This window comes from Mesoplodon densirostris, chromosome 4 (genome assembly GCF_025265405.1).
Source record: "Mesoplodon densirostris isolate mMesDen1 chromosome 4, mMesDen1 primary haplotype, whole genome shotgun sequence".
Taxonomy (NCBI): domain Eukaryota; kingdom Metazoa; phylum Chordata; class Mammalia; order Artiodactyla; family Ziphiidae; genus Mesoplodon; species Mesoplodon densirostris.
The window spans coordinates 30,457,819-30,474,801 of NC_082664.1; the positions used below are offsets into that span (position 1 = coordinate 30,457,819).

Genomic DNA, 16,983 nt, shown 5'->3' on the forward strand with positions numbered 1-16,983 from the left:
GTGCCCCGGTCTGGGAGGATCCCACGTGCCGTGGAGCGGCTGGGCCCGTGGGCCATGGCCGCTGAGCCTGTGCGTCCGGGGCCTGTGCTCCGCAACGGGAGAGGCCACAGCAGTGAGAGGCCCGCGTACGGCAAAAAAAAAAAAAAAAAAAAAAAAAAAAATCACGTAAGCCCTAGAATTGGAAAGCAAATGGTTCTGCCTGAGGGAACACCCTCTCCCACTGACTTTTTTTTCTTCTTCCCTCCATGGAACAGAGCCTTGAACTTTGAAACCACAGCGCTTTGTTCCAGCATGGAAAGCAGCTTGTCACGTCCCTTTGTTGGAAGCTCCCCAGTTTGGATGGCAAAAACATCTTCTTCCAGAAAATTTCCCTTTGTTTATCCAGAGCTTCATGCCAGTGGTCACCTTTATGAAATCAAGTGAAGATGCACTCGATGGCTGGCTGCAGGAATCTATCCTTCCTTGTCAGCTTTGCCCTGGTGCGGAAGCAGCACCTGGGGATTTCCAGGTGGCAGGAGAACGATGATCCCATAGGGTAGCCTTCTGGCCCCATTCTCCTTTCAACCAGTGGCAGAGGCTGCACCTGGTTGGTGCAATTGTGCAACCTGGTGTAAAGTCCATAGCTGCGGAGGTGGGGGCAGGACTCTAAGCTGGCTCAGCACTCTGATTGTGGCCTCTTGACTCTTTCTCGATTTCATTACCCTCTTCTCTATGGGCCCTCTCTCTCTTTTTCTTTCTCTCTCTCTCTCTCAGTTCTCATTTCCTCTGTCTCTGTCTCTCTTTCTCTCTCTTTCCTCCCTTCTCTCCGATGCCTTCATCCCTGTCAACCTCCACCTTCAGGGGTCCCAAACTCAGGGAACCATCGCTTATCAAATATCATGGCTTTGCCCCTAACTGCTAGCAGCAGGCAGCTCTGGCCCTTGTCTGCTTATCTGAGTGATTGTCTTCTCCACCAGTTGTCTGTTTCTCTAATCCATCTGGAATTGTGTGTAGAAACCAGGGAGAAAAAAATCCAAAACCAAACAAACAAAACCCCCCAAAAGGAGCTTTTCCATAGTGAGACTGACCCCTGGACTAAAATAGAAATGAAAAGAGACTTAGATTCTGCTCCCTTGAAAAGTGATATGACGAAAAGAGAGGAGTAGCAAAGAAAAGAGAACAAAAAGCACCAGCACACACTAGAGCCCAAGGCAAACCATACCACTCAGATATTGGGGCGTCACTCTGAGTCCATCATTTTCCGCTTCATCAGGATTTATAAAGGTTATTTTTGCCTGTAATATTCCTGTCGTCCTGGTCTTGCTCAAGTGGTTTTGCACAGATACCACCTGCACCACCTCCACAGCCAGCTACGCGTCGCAAAGCTGCAGACTCCCCGACCCCGGGGCTCTTGCTTTTTAAGAGAGGGCCTTGAGAGTGTTGGAGAAGCACATAACACAGGAAAGAAAAGAGAAGCTGGATGGAGTAATTACGTTACAAGATTACTCTGTGCACACAAAATCAAAACAAAATTAAAACGTAGGGTTCAAGCATTAACTTTTCCAGTACTGCATGGGCTTCAATAACAAAATAGCCTTCTGTTGGATCAAAGAATGTTCCTTAAAACCTTCCTTCTTTAAGGTTTTCTCTCTTCTTACTGCGTTGTTCCACATATATATGGAATCTAAAAAAAAAAAAAAAACGGTTCTGAAGAACCTAGGGGCAGGACAGGAATAAAGATGCAGACGTAGAGAATGCACTTGAGGACACAGGGAGTGGGAAGGGTAAGTTGGGACGAAGTGAGAGAGTGGCATGGACACATATACACTACCAAATGTAAAACAGATCACTAGTGGGAAGCAGCCGCATAGCACAGGGAGATCAGCTCGGTGCTTTGTGACCACCTAGAGGGGTGGGATAGGGAGGGTGGGAGGGAGACACAAGTGGGAGGAGATATGGAGTTATATGTATATGTATAGTTGATTCACTTTGTTATAAAGCAGAAACTAACACACCATTGTAAAGCAATTATACTCCAATAAAGATGTTAAAAAAAAAAAAAAAGAAAGAAAGAGCCCAGTAAGGAGAGTGTCAGCAAGCACCTGGGCAGATGGACAGCCTTGAAGAGTTGCTGTACCCTCTCATGCATGGGAGCAACCAAATGATTTCTGTGTCCCCGAGAGTAGCGGGGAAGTCACAGAGGGGCCCTCCAGACCTGAAGGAGTCATACAGCTGGGATCTAGGGACACCTCTGCAGCACCCTGCCTGGCTGATGTTCAAAGCCCAGTCCAAGTGACTGCCATCGCTGTGGGTGTCAGTGTGAGCAGACGGTACCAGGGACTATGCACCCCTAGTCCACTCCTTAAGTCCCCAAGAAAAGGAGGAAACAGAAATCCCCAAAGCCACTAATGGCATCTTCTCTATGCCAGGCACTTGTTCTAGGCACTTGTATTACAGCAATAAATAAAACATTAAAAAAAAAAAAGACTCTGCTCTTCTACTGCAGGGGGCACAGGTTCGATCCCTGGTCAGAGAACTAAGATCCCACATGCCGTGTGGTGTGGCCAAAAAATAAAATAAATAAATAAATAAAAGGAAATAGAAGGAATAGCTGACCTTTGTGGCAATTTTCCTGGTTTTATGATAGTAATTCTGTTGAGTTCCTGAACTTAGATGACAAGTCCTCTTAGTGAGGCTGGCCTAATTCTATGTTCTCTATGGCACATAGTCACTGTGGCTGTGCAAGAGCCATTATTACCCAAAGTACCATAATAATGACCATGTCCTCCTATGACGTTATTGTTTCCTATCTTCCAGGACATGAATTGCCTTCTAACTTGCTCTAAAATTGGTAGGTAGGACACACTGCCAAGGTTAGAGAGAAGAAAGCTGCTGGGAATATATTAAAAAGCTGGGTAAAGGACGTACTGCTACCTCCTCCTTCTCATTGGAGGTTCTTCACATTTACATGTTACTTCTTTTGTTATGGGATGTTAGTTCAGGCTTGCCTTATGTCTTGGATTCCATCTTACCATGGTCAATGTCTGATCTTTCCTTCAACTGAATGATTCAGACATCTCTGAAGTTATTTTGGCTTTTCCACTTTCCTTTTACAGGCTTTTTATGAGTCATTGAATTGAAGGGGAGGTTATTTCTAACTTGGAAGGTGAGGATGAGAGAAGGGGGAGGAAAGTTCCGGAAAATAACTGGGAAAAGACACCTTATTGTTATGTAGAGTTACTGGAGGAATAATTTCCGCTTAGTTTGGTGAGAGAGGTATGTAGTTTATTTAAACCTGACTAAAAATATATGTTAGAAAATAGACAATTTTTTTTGGGATAATGAACCATGCAGTTTTAAACTCCCTGTAGCTTGCTGGAACAGGATAGAAGGGTAAATAGAAGAGATATGGAACAAAGAGTTAGTGGGAATAAGAAAGGGGCAAAGTCCAGATTCTTGGTGCCACAGAAAGTCCACAACCACTAAAGGGATGCTTAAGAGGGAAGTACCCTTGACCTGTCCCAGTCCATTCCTGAGTGTATGTTTCATGACCCACAGGTTTGTGTATGCTAGGTGGAGTTGTGAGGAAGGTACATTTAAATCTGATTTAGAAATTGAAAGAATAATTAGGCCAGCATTTTGCTCTTTAGGAGCAGGAAAAGGGGTGGAAATGAAAAAGAAATGCAAAAAACTAATGATGGATATATTTCTAGGAGCGCAAGAGTTTTTATAGCAACACCACATTTCTCAAAAGTGTCTACTGTGATTTGTACCCAAATGAGTAAAAATGCAATCATTTATTCTTGTGCATTGTGCCAATATGCGAAAGGAACTGCAGTCTTTCAATGGTCCTAATTTAGACTGCTTAGGAAGAGGAGAGGTTTAGAAAAAAAGACAAGTTTTTCAGTATCTGACACACAACTAGTAGGGCTATTTAAGAACTGCTGAGCATAAAAACCAAGTTGCGGGAGCCGAATTCTCTTGTTCAGAGCATCACAAGGGTAAAATATGGCCCATTTAGTCCAAACTTGCTGTTGGTTGCCTGGTCACTTCGCAGGAGCCAGCCAGGGGTGAGTCTGGAAGCTGGAGAACCCTCAACACGCCACTTCAATTTATTAACTGCAACCAAAGTGGGCTGACCTCTGCAAAATAAACGGTTGTGCTTTGCCCTTTAGCACGGAGACTTCTGGAAAGAACGTCAAGGAAACTGGGCATCTTAGGACCTCAAGAAGGGGAAATTTTAATCTGTATACTGCTTTTCTCTCAAGGGGTTGTAAATGATTTTTAAACACAACCTCTGATGCTGCTGTTTTGTAAGTACTACCCTCTGGGTAAGCTAGCAGTGATAAGCTTCTCCTTATAGGGAGGAAGTTGGAAAAAGGGACGAGTTTCCAGAGTCCACTCTACCACAAACAGTTAACCCATCCCCTCGGACGTGAGCTTCTGCCCCTTGCTTTCTACTGCGCAACCTAACTGTGCCCAAGCTCGAACCAACCATGGCCATCGCAGCCTTTGCCAATTGACTTAACAGACACTTTCGGCAGCCTATCAGAACTTTGAACTGCCCAACCATCAACCAATTACAACTAAAGCTTGGTCTAGGACGCTCGAGGTCCGGGAGGGGGGGGTAATACCGGGTCAGGAAAAGGGGTGGTAAGGAAGCTTTGACGGACGGGTAAACTAAACCAATAAGAGCAGAGAGATGCCGCCCCACTACCCAATGGAGAGATAGGAAGTGTGAAGCGGGGTGGGCCTGTTGTCATGGGGGAGGTGGTGGCGCTAGGTGGCTACTGGCGCCCGAGGTAGAGGCAGTGGCACTGGAGTTGGCCGGGGGCAGCGGCAGGTGGGTACTGGTAACGCGGACCTGAGGTCTGGGGGCGGTCGCGGGGCGGAAACTACAGCTCGGCGCTCCTGAGGCGGAAGCCAGCGGAAGGGGGCCTGGACTGCGGGCCGTGTCGGGCCCCGGTCGGGGCCAGGGCGGGGGCGGCGGCGGCGGCGGCGGCGGCGGCGAGTTCGCGCTGACTGGGCTGGTGGGAGAGCAGCCCGGCTCTTGGTGGCGGAGTTCGTGGTGGCAAGGTAGGCTGGGGCCGGACCCAAGCGGGTCAGGCCGGGAGGTCCCTTGGGACGCTTAGCTGCGCGGGTCTGGGGCACTGCCCGGCGTCCGGTGTGTGAGGGGTAGGTCCTTGGGGAGACGGGGGTGTCTGGGGTCCCAGAGAAAGGGGTGACCCGGGGTGACCGGTTACGACCTGGTCCGCGGGCGGGGTGACTCGGGAATACCCAGGACAGCTTGGGTGCGAGGAGGAAGGGGAACCCGGGAAACCCGGGAGCGGCCCGAGAGGAGAAAGCTGGGGGGCCGGGAGACTGGGAGCGGCCCGGGTCCGAGGGAGAAGGGAGGCCGAGGGCGGCCGGGGTCTCAGCGAGGGCGTCGAGGAAAGGCAGGGAGGCACCCGGGGATCCTCCTGAGAAAGGCGGCCATCCGAGAGAGGAGCGCTCTTGGGGTTCTTGCGGAGCTTTGGAGTGTCGGACCCGTGGAGACCTTGAACAGCTTGGGGAGGAGCGGGAGCGCCCTGCCCCCCCACCGCTGGTCTGGGATGGGAAATCCAAGACTGGCCTGGGAACCCCTAGGTCTGAGGGTCCCCAGGAAACCAGGGTTTTGAAAAAAGTCCTGGAGTGGTAGCTCGGGCTTGAGACTGTGGTGAGGGGTTTAGCTGAGGAATGGAAGTTCTCTCAGTTGGAGATAAGTCAAGCAAAATGACACGGGGGTGGGCGGGAGAAGTTGTTTCCTTGTAGGAAGGGAGTGGGAGGTAGGGTGTAGTAGGAGGGAGCGAGAAAGTTGCTCAGGAAGAGACTAGTGGTCTTGTGGAAACTGGCCGGAACAGTAGATATGAGAAATTAGCATGGGGCCCTTAATAGGTTCTAAGGACTTCAGAAATAGTAGAACCTTCAGCTTCATAATACTAAGATGCCATCTAGGACCAGAGAAAGGGTTCTAAAAGCAAGGTTGTGACTTACATTCCAATGCTTTAGAAAAGAAATTTGTTTTAGGACGGGAGCAATAATGTTAGAAAATAAGGACATTGACAATATGGGTAATTTGAAAGGGGAAAAGGGGATAGCTGAACTAAAGGAGTGGGACCGGGGACTTAATCAGAAAGAAGAGAGGCATGAAGAGAACAGGCTTAACTTTCGCCAAATTAGAAATAAATTTGAATTCTAGTTCTACCACTTAGCTTTGACAACTTAACCTCTCTCTGTGTGGAAGTTTCATCTGTGTAATAGAGATAACAATACTTCCTACTTCTTAGGGTCGCTTTTTCACATGAGTTAATATCTGTGGAACTTTTAGAATAGTGACTGGCACAAAGTAAGCACTGTACTGGATTATTAAATGTGTAGAGAATAAAGTCCTGAATTCTTTAATGCGTTGTTCTCAAACTTTAACTTGAACCAGAATCACCTGGACGGCTTGCTAAAATGTAGAGTGCTGGCTCCACCCAGAGTTTCTGATTCAGTAGGTCTGGGATGGGGCCTGAGAGTTTGTATTTATCTCAGGTGATGGCTTATGTTGGTCAGGGGAACCACTTGCTTTGCTGAAAACAGTAATGATGTAGCAACCTTAAAAACTTGTCTACCCTGCTAGAGACAGGTAGAAGCAAATTGCAAAAAAAAGATCCTAATAATGTATAAGGGATGCCCTATTTTAAGCCTGTGTTTTTCAAACTGTGGATCATGATTTATTAGTAATTTATAAAATCAATTTAGTGGGTTAAATTGATTAAAAATAAAATAGAATAAAAATAAAATAAAATAGAATAGAGCAGAATAGACTACCATTGCACGTGGCAAGGAAAAATATTGTTTTAGGAAATTTTGCTCATACATGTGTGTACTAGGTCACAATGTAAAATGTATTTCTTACATTAAAAAGAGTTTGTAAAACTGTTTTGAGCCATGCAGTGCAGCAAAAGCAGCCCTTCAGTAGGGACATCCAGGGACTGGGTTTACTGTTTATTTATTTTTCTTTTTGTGGTAATTTTATCAGGTGGTGATACATTCTATTAAATTTCTTCAGTTTCTGATTGGTTTCTCCTGTGTTTGCCTTATCATACATTGTGTTGCGCTTCTTTTTAAATACTGAGACTCTTAACATGAGGACTAAAGGGAATTTGAGGTAGAGAGGTGAAATTGAGTGGTGTTTCTCAGATGTGGTCCACTTTTGTTTCACTCATGCCCTCTTGTTCACCTTTTTTTTTTTTTTTTTTTTACCAGTGCACTGTAAAGCACTGTCTGTATAAAACCTAAGTATACACAGATGTATTGACAGTAAACAACCAACACAAATAGACTGGTGTGAGAACAGTTCGTGTATAGAAAGTAAGCAAAAACCAGATAAGACACATTTCAAAAGAGAAAAGCAAAAGGGTGTTTCCTTTTTAGAGAGTAAGGAATTCTGAAGTTTTCATGGCCTTAATACAAAATATATAATATAAAAACATTTTTAAGAGAACCAGATATACTTGTGTATTTTAGATTTCTAGGTTTTTGAAGAGAGAAGACATAGTAATAATGCTCAGATGCACCTGGGTTAGAGTTTTAACTACAAAGTAAATAGTTTATTAAGCAGGAGCTTTTGTTTTGATGGTTTTCTCCCTTGAGAATGATCTGGATGTGGCATAGAGTTGTAAATTTAACTTGTTTGAGGGACCCAAATGTAATCTATATACTTATTTTAAGCTATATTAAGAATATATATGTATGTTTTGTGCTGTTCTTCGTTTGATTTTTCTTCTATAAGACTAGATGGTTTATATTTAGAAAGAGTTGATTTATGTTTGTTTTAATGGACGTAAGGACAGAGAAAACAGTATTGAAAACTGAAAGAGAGTCTTACAGCTCTCTTTAAAATCTTTAATCTAGGGGATTTATAACCCTTTCATTAATGTTTTATGAAATTGTAAAGAAACTTTTGGAGTAGCTTTGCATCAGGATTTTTAGATTTTTTTTCTCTCAAAAATAATTTTTAGTTCTATTTCATATTTTTATTATATTTTTACAAAATTTTAATTTTTGTTTGGAAGACTATAAAACATGTAATTATTTCATTTTTGAGTTGAAAAACATAAGCAGTCTTTTCATAAAACAAATTTACTAATTTTTTGTGACAAGGTTCCAAGGATGAAAGCTTTTGAATTCCTTGCTTTGAGTTAAATGAAGTATCCCTCCCACCAAAATGGTTGTTAAGTCATTGTACAGTTGATGGGCACTTTTGTATAGATCATTCAGTTCTTTTTTTTTTTTTTGCGGTACGCGGGCCTCTCACTGTTGTGGCCTCTCCCGCTGCGGAGCACAGGCTCCAGACGCGCAGGCTCAGCGGCCATGGCTCACGGGCCCAGCTGCTCCGCGGCATGTGAGATCTTCCTGGACTGGGGCACAAACCTGTGTCCCCTGCATCAGCAGGTGGACTTTCAACCACTGCGCCACCAGGGAAGCCCGATCATTCAGTTCTTTACTAACTGATGGAAGAATGTAAAATCTTAGTAATTGAGTGTGGGAAAAATATAAAATTCATTCATCATAATTGTGGACCTTAACTAGTTTGATTACTTACTTGCTTTTTAATGAATGGACTTTATTCAGTTGACTTATTATTCACCCATAATTTAATCATACTTATCTAGGAATAGCTCTGATTGCTCAACCGGTTTTACAGTGAGATTTGTTAATTTGTAGTTGAAAAAATGGTGGTTTTTAAATCCCAGAGAAACTGCTCCTGATGGTACAATTTAGTGAGGCTCATTTTCCAGTTTCAAAGATTATTCAGGTAAATGGTTTTTAAAAGTGGAAGTTCAATTAACACTAGTTCATTAAGTTTATTTTCTATTTCAGTAAAGTTTTGTCTTTTACACATTGCTTCTGATCTGCTTTCTCTGCTTCTTTCTCTTCAACTACTCATACAATAAATCCTAATGGAAATGTGCTGCCTGAACATCTATTTCTGTGAAAGTACAAAACCCCAACGTCTGGTTTCTAGTTTGCTGGGAGAATTCCTTTTATCAGAAAAGGTCCCTTGGTAAACTTATTACCTTAAAAAAAGTCTTTTAATAGAGTACTTGGAAAGCTACGTGTTTTTTAAAAAAAATTAATTTATTTATTTATTTTTGGCTGTGTTGGGTCTTCGTTTCTGTGCGAGGGCTTTCTCCAGTTGCAGCGAGCGGAGGCCACTCTTCATCGCGGTGCACAGGCCTCTCACTGTTGCGGCCTCTCGTTGCAGAGCACAGGCTCCAGACCCGCAGGCTCAGTAGTTGTGGCTCACGGGCCCAGTTGCTCCGCGGCATGTGGGATCCTCCCAGACCAGGGCTTGAACCGGTGTCCCCTGCATTAGCAGGCGGATTCTCAACCACTGCACCACCAGGGAAGCCCGGAAAGCTACGTTTTATTTTGGACTTGCCAAAATACATGTATTGTGTTTAATAAATTTTGATTTCTATGGAATGGATCTTGAATTCTGCCAGTTTCTGAACTCTGATATATGTTTCCTTGGTGGGGCTAGGGAGAAAGGAAACAATTGTACTCCTTAAATTTTTTTTGCTATCTTATTTTTTATCTTGACATTATGATAAATCCTTTATTTGCAAAGAAATACAATTTTTTGAAAATAAAGAAAAATTTATTTGCAAAGAAAATTTATATTCAGTAATATAATGTATTGGAAATCTCATTATTATAGATGGAAATTCTATATAAGGCTTTAGGATGTTTGTTCAGATATGAGACACAGGTACTGATAAATAGGATGTCATTATCCTATTGCCGTATATTTTTGAGAATATAAAATATGCACTTGTAAATCTTGGGGCAAAAGGTTTGAGACTAAGGGAGAATGAGGAGAATATTGATATGTTTGAGGAGGAGTCGGAGGATCTGCAGGAAGTATGTCTAGGGAAGTGAGCCTTTCTTGGCAGTTTTCCTGGAGTGACATATGTAAAGGAGGATGATCCTATTTGCAACATTCTCGCAGGGACATATTTTTCGCTGTGCTTGTTAGAACTCTTTCTTTGTTGTGTTCCACTCAGGAAAGCATGTCAGAATACAAATGAATACACTGAGAATTGCTAGTCCTAGGATGGGAGCCTTTGCAGGGCCATGTGGATTTAGAAGGCTGGACACTTGTCTCTGCTTCTCCAGTTCTTGGGAATAGGTGCCCAACAATTTCAACTAGGCCAAGTCTTCCCAGTTGTCCTTTCTAATGGAGTCTGGGATTAGGCAGTAGGAAGAGACTCCCAGTCATCTTAAATGGATTAACCAAGGGGCTGCTTAATAATTAATGTTCAGTGACTTCCCTTTCTCTCTCTACTGAAACTCTGTTTCTCCCTACTTGCTTGCTGATACCTTACCTTCAGGATCAGAGTCTTGAGTTCTCTGATTACATAGCAAAATATTAATTGTGGTAACTTGTTTATATTAAGGTGGATATAGTTAATTAGGAAAATGATTATTATCCAGTTTTTTTCCAGTTTAGTTAGGGAGGAAGAGGGATTTAAAGCCGTAGAACACTGCTTGGCTCCTGAATAAAGGCAAAGTCAGGGAAGTCAGGAACACAGAAAAAAGCAAAATTTATATCTTTAAGATTGACTTCCTTTGACCTTAGAAAAGTAAAAGTGATGCTTTTGTCCTGGTCAGCTGTGCACAAGTACTCCATGGGTACCTTTCAATTGTGTCATGTGGTACTGCTTTGCATAATTTATAAGGGTTTATTTACTTAGTTATTTTTAATATAGCTGACTTTGTTATCAGGAATTTTAGCTCCCAGTATTATTTCATCAAGATAAACTTTTTTTTCAACCTGGAATCTCACGGAATCATAGAATAGCCTGATGATCACAGAAGTACATTTGTAACTAGCATATTATGAAATTGAAAAAAGCATCATTGTGTTCTGAGTAAGAATGATAGAATGGAAGAAAAGTCCAAGTTTTATCATTGTATGACCATGTTTTTGAATCCTGGATCTGTCATTTACTAATTGAGTAATTGGGCAGTTTATTGAATCTCTTGTAGCGTCCGTTTTGTCATCTACAAAATAGAGCTTATCCTCCTTAACTAAGCTGAGAATTAAATGAAAAGCATTTTATGTAGTACCTTGCTTATAGTGGGCACTCAACACATGATGATGTTAATTTTTTTTATTAGTAATTATAACAATATTAGACTTCTCTTTCTAGGAAGGGCTAATATCCCAGATACTGTGATTATAAGCAATGTGGCAGTTAGAAAAACTGGAATTGACTTTATTTATTTATTTTTAAATTAATTAATTTATTTTTGGCTGCGTTGAGTCTTCATTTAAAAACGAGGTCATCTTTTATTATTGAGTTATGAGTTGTGGAAAACCTTTATGTATTCTGGATACAAGTCCCTCGTCAGATGTACGATTTGCAAATATTTTCTCCCAGTGTATGGCTTGTATTTTCACTTTCTTCCTTTCTTTTTTTAAAATTAATTAATTAATTTATCTTTGGCTGCGTTGGGTCTTCGTTGCTGCATGCAGGCTTTCTCTAGTTGCGGCGAGCTGGGGTTACTCTTTGTTGCTGTGTGTGGGCTTCTCATTGCGGTGGCTTCTCTTTTTGCGGAGCATGGGCTCTAGGTGTGCGGGCTTCAGTAGTTGTGGCACACGGGCTCTGTAGTTGTGGCTTGCAGGCTCTAGAGCGCAGGCTCAGTAGTTATGGCGCATGGGCTTAGTTGCTCCGCGGCATGTGGGATCTTCCTGGACCAGGGTTCGAACCTGTGTCCCCTGCACTGGCAGGCGGATTCTTAACCACTGCGCCATCAGGGAAGCCCCTATTTTCATGTTCTTGATGCACAAAACTTTTTTTGAAGCATAAAACTTTTTTATTTTGGAGGCTTCCCTGGTGGCGCAGTGGTTGAGAGTCCGCCTGCAGATGCCGGGGACATGGGTTCGTGCCCCGGTCTGGGAAGATCCCACATGCCGCGGAGCAGCTGGGCCCGTGAGCCATGGCCGCTGAGCCTGCACGTCTGGAGCCTGTGCTCTGCAACGGGAGAGACCGCAAGAGTGAGAGGTCCGCGTACTGCAAAAAAAACCCCAAAAAACAAAAAAAACCTTTTTCATTTTGATATAGCGCTATGTTTGTGCTTTTGGTATAATATTTAAGAAACAATTGCCTAATCCAAGGTCATGAATATTTATGCCTGTGTTTTCTTCTAAGAGTTTATACAAATTTTAGTTCTTATGTTTAGTTCTTTGATCTATTTTGGGTTAATTTTTGTGTATGGTATGGAGAAGGGGCCCAATGTAATTCTTTCACATATGGTTATCCAGTTGTCTCAGCACCATTTGTTGAGACCATTACTTTTTGTTTATTGGCTTGTTAGAAAAGTTTAATAAAATTTTCTGCTTTGTTACTGATTCTTTGAAGTAGCATTTTGTTGGCCTTTTGGTCTAGTGTGGCAGTTGGGGTCATGGTGCTGAGGGAAACAGTTTAGAGTTGCAAGAATGGGTTATAAATGAACCCACTGATTTAAATATATGGTTGTCTAATTTCATCCTTACATTACTTTATACTTGAATACTAAATGAAGTTCAGCTGCCATTTTTCTGCCTACTGAGCAACCATGTCCCATAGTTCTGCAGAAGCTTCAGTGCTGGACCATTTAATGGAAATCAGGGTCAGATTTTTAAACATGTGACTTAAAAGAAGAAAAGCCTCGGGCCTCCCTGGTGGCGCAGTGGTTAAGAGTCCGCCTGCCGATGCAGGGGATACGGGTTCGTGCCCCGGTCTGGGAGGATCCCATATGCCGCGGAGCGGCTGGGCCCGTGAGCCATGGCCGCTGGGCCTGCGCATCCGGAGCCTGTGCTCCGCAACGGGAGAGGCCACAACAGTGAGAGGCCCGCATACCGCAAAAAGAAAAAAAAAAAAAAAAAAAGAAGAAAAGCCTCTATTATGGCCCCTTTTCCTACCCCTCCCCCCTTTTCCTTCTTTAACTCACCTATCCTATTACCTTTTTATCTTAAGAAGACTCTTCTTTTGGCTTATTAACAGATAGTCTTTTTCTGAAAGAAGATCAAATACTAAGACTTTTTTATTTTGAGTTGGAGATTGAAGGAAATGTTTTATAGTGATGATTGAAAACATAGAGAAATTATAAGTATTTTTGTTGACCTTGGTAAATTTAAAATCCAGAATTAATATCAATAATATCAAAGTTTCCTTTTCCATGTAATCCTAGTTGAAGGTTAGAAATAGCATGGTATTTTCCTTTCATTTAAAAATATTAAAAATACAGTTATTTTATAACTTGTGAGATTACTTAGCATTTTGAAAGAAACATTATTTATAGAACATTTAACTCTAAATTGGGCTTTTAACTTTTTTCCTATGTTTTAAGAGGCATTAATTATTCTCACTTGGAGGTCTTACAAGCAAAGGGAAAAGTATACGTCTTTTACAGAGTATTTGAACTTTATGTGTCTCATCTCTGTTTGTAGAGTTCTGCTTCTTTAGAATATGAGGCCAGTACTTTGCCAAGAAAGAGCTAATTTCCTGGGAAATCAGATTGCTGGCTTGACTTCTTGCTGTGCCTTTCCCTTCTTTTGTTGCTTTGTAAAAGAGCTGAGCTCAGTCCTGTGGAAAATCACTAAATTATCTAATTATTTCCCCCGTTCAAATTAAATATGATTGATATATACTTGCACTGCAATGAATTCTGTGAGTTTTTCTTGTTATAGATTTGTTAGCATACCCTGAAGGACTTTGACTTCATTTGCTGTTCGTATCTGAAATAATATAATACTAATGGTGTGTTCCTTTAATGAATGTTCTTATTCTTTTGGTCTTTTTTTCCCCCTCCAGTAGACCTAGTTAGTGAGGGATATCACTTGTGTTCTTACAATAAAATCCAGACACTTGTGAAATATAATACTAGTTTCTATGATGTTGGCCCCAAATTATTATTTTTAATGATGTTAACATTTATTGTCTTTAATTTTTCTCATTGCATATTTTACTGTATACATAATTTTGGAACCTGCTTTTATTAACATACATTTTAATATCATTACAATTATTTGAAAACAGTTTAAAAGAGCTGAAGAATATTCCAATAATGGATACATCATTTATACAACCAGTGTCCGTAGTGTTCACATTTAGATTGTTAATTTCCAATTATTATAAACAAAACTTTAGTGAATATGCGAAACACAAATCTTTGTCCACATTTCTGTATTCTTTAAAAAATAAACTTATGGGCCTCCCTGGTGGCGCAGTGGTTGAGAGTCCGCCTGCGGATGCAGGGGATACGGGTTCGTGCCCCGGTCTGGGAGGATCCCATATGCTGCGGAGCGGCTGGGCCCGTGAGCCATGGCCGCTGGGCCTGCGCGTCCGGAGCCTGTGCTCCGCAACGGGAGAGGCCACAACAGCGAGAGGCCCGCATACCGCAAAAAGAAAAAAAAAATAAAATAAATTAAAAAAAAATAAACTTATTTATTTATGGCTGCGTTGGGTCTAAATTGCTGCCCGCGGGCTTTCTCTAGTTGCGGAGAGCGGGGGCTACTCTTCGCTGCGGTGCACTGGCTTCTCTTTGTTGTGGAGCACGGGCTCTAGGCGCACACTTCAGTAGTTGTGGCTCTCGGGCTCTAGAGCGCAGGCTCAGTAGTTGTGGCTCACAGGCTTAGTTGCTCCGCGGAATGTGGGATCCTCCCAGACCAGGGCTCGAACCCGTGTACTCTGCATTGGCAGGCGGCTTCTTAACCACTGCGCCACCAGGGAAGTCCCACATTTCTGTATTTTTAAGATAGATTCCTGTAAATGGAACTATCAAGTCAAGGTATACATTTCTTAGGGCTTTGAAGAGAGCAAAACACTGCACAGTTGCTCTCCAGAAAGGTTGTAGGACCAATTTACATTCCCATTAACGATACATAAGATTGAGGTATATACCTTTTAAAGTATTTTAAATATTTAAAAGTTAACATAAAGAGAAAATAGTAATTGATTTCTTCAATTTGAATTTATTCGAGCACTAACCAAATATTTTAAATGTGATCTTTAACCTTTTAAGTATTTCCTTTAAGTTACTGTTGTTTTTGAATTTCATATATATGCAGTAATATCATATGTACTCTTGGGACTTCCCTCGTGGTCCAGTGGTTGAGACTCTGCACTCCCAATGCAGGGGGCACGGTTCGAGGATCAAGGAACTAAGATCCTGCATGCTGCATGGTGTGGCCAAAAAAACCCCCCAAAACCAAAAAAACAAACCAAAACCCCATATGTACTCTTTTCATCTGACTTCTTTTGTTTAACATGTTTTTGAGATTCATTTTATTTTGTACACTTTTATTACTAAGGAAACCATAACCAATAGAAAATTACAGCAATGGTATGGCCTTTTAAATAAAATGCCATTAAAGCATTGTCTAAACCACAGTTTGTTAACTATTTAATTTACCTCAGGTCCAAGTTGTATCTCCCTAAGATACCATTTCCATCACAGTAGCCATTTTAAGCCAGTCTTATTTCTATACATGGGTAATTTCTGGAGAGAGCTCTCTACTCAGGATGAACATGCACCAGGAATGCATAAGAAAAAAAAATATATGTGCCAATACATTTAAGAGTTTCTGTGGGAGAATCATTTAATAAAACCCTGGGATTTATTTGCCTCTTAAAAGCACCAATTAAAAAATTTCTCAAAAGTTTATATTGTGGCAAGAAAACTCAAGTTAGTTACTAAACAAACAAAAACTAAAGTTATTTTCTGAATAAAAATTATCTTCAACTAGGGACTGTTTAAAATGCATTTTAAAATGAGAGAGAATTTGAAGAAAATAAAAATAAGACTTCTTAACTGAATAGTAAATTCAAAACATTTTTGTAAACACCAGATAACTTCCTAGATGGCATAGTATTCCATTTTATGAATATAATACACTTTGTTTTTCCATTCTCCTGTTGATAGACGTTTGCATTTTTTCTGTTTTTTTGTTTTTGTTTTTGTTTTTGTTTTGCCTGTTATGAATAAGACTCTGTAAGCATTCTTGTACAAGTCTTTTTAACATACGTTTCATTTCTCTTGGTCCAATACCTAGGAGTGGAATTGTTGGGTCACAGGGCAGATATATGTTTTTTATAAGCAATTGCTGAATGGTTCTCCAGTTGCTCCGTGTCTCTTTGCCGCCACTTGGGTTGTTAGTCTTTTTGACTTTTAGCCATTGTAGTGGGTGTAAAGTGATATCTTAGAATGGTTTTAATTTGCAATTTCCAGGTGACTAAAGATGTTGAGCACTTACTGATTTTTTTTTTTTTTGGTTAAAATCTTTTACAAAGGCAAATTTGCAGATTGATAGTAAATACCTTAACAGAAGGTTCAGTGTGTTTTATTACTGTATAATGGATCTAGACTTATCTGATTTGTAAGGTCAGAGATTAATTTGTAATTAAAAGTAAAATGAAAAATATTTCAAGTATAAGATTTTTCAGAAGTTCCATATCATAGTGATAATTCATAGTGGTTTCTTGGAGTTAAGTAAACATTTGCTATTGATTAATATTTGTGAGAACTTTGATAAGTAAATGTTCAAAAGGAAGACTTCAGACTGTGTTGTAGAGCTGCTTTTTGAATTTTTGCAATTGAATCATTGATTCAGGAACATTAATATTGCATGATCTGGCTCAAAAACTATTCTGTATTTGAGCCACACGTGAGAACTGATAGTCTAGTAAGGGTATCAGGTAATAATAATAATACTGCCAACAGCTAACACTGTATTCCAGGCTTTGCTCGAAGTGCTTTACATGCACTAATTTAATCCATACAATAATCTCTATGAGAGTAGGTACTGTTATTATCCTTACTTTGCAGTTGAGGAATCTGAAGCAAAGAGGTTAAGCAGTTTGCCCCAAATCATAGAGCAAGTGATGGACTCATATTCTTACCCCTCAGTGCTAAAGTAATTGAATCAAATGCAGTCAATTTTGCATTCTT

The 16,983-nt window shown here is 41.2% G+C and overlaps 1 protein-coding gene across 6 annotated transcripts in view; it reads left to right on the forward strand.

The window, feature by feature from the left end:
- Nucleotides 1–4,739: 4,739 nt before the first annotated feature.
- The window catches only part of NUMB (NUMB endocytic adaptor protein), a 174,706-nt gene continuing 162,462 nt past the window's right edge, over nucleotides 4,740–16,983 (forward strand). For 5 of the 6 annotated variants that reach the window (XM_060095886.1, XM_060095889.1, XM_060095890.1 and 2 more), the window contains exon 1: nucleotides 4,740–4,822. The gene's annotated coding sequence lies outside the window, so the exon portion shown is untranslated. Of the gene's footprint in view, nucleotides 5,056–16,983 lie in introns of all 6 variants that reach the window. The other variant, XM_060095887.1, reaches the window with a different exon arrangement.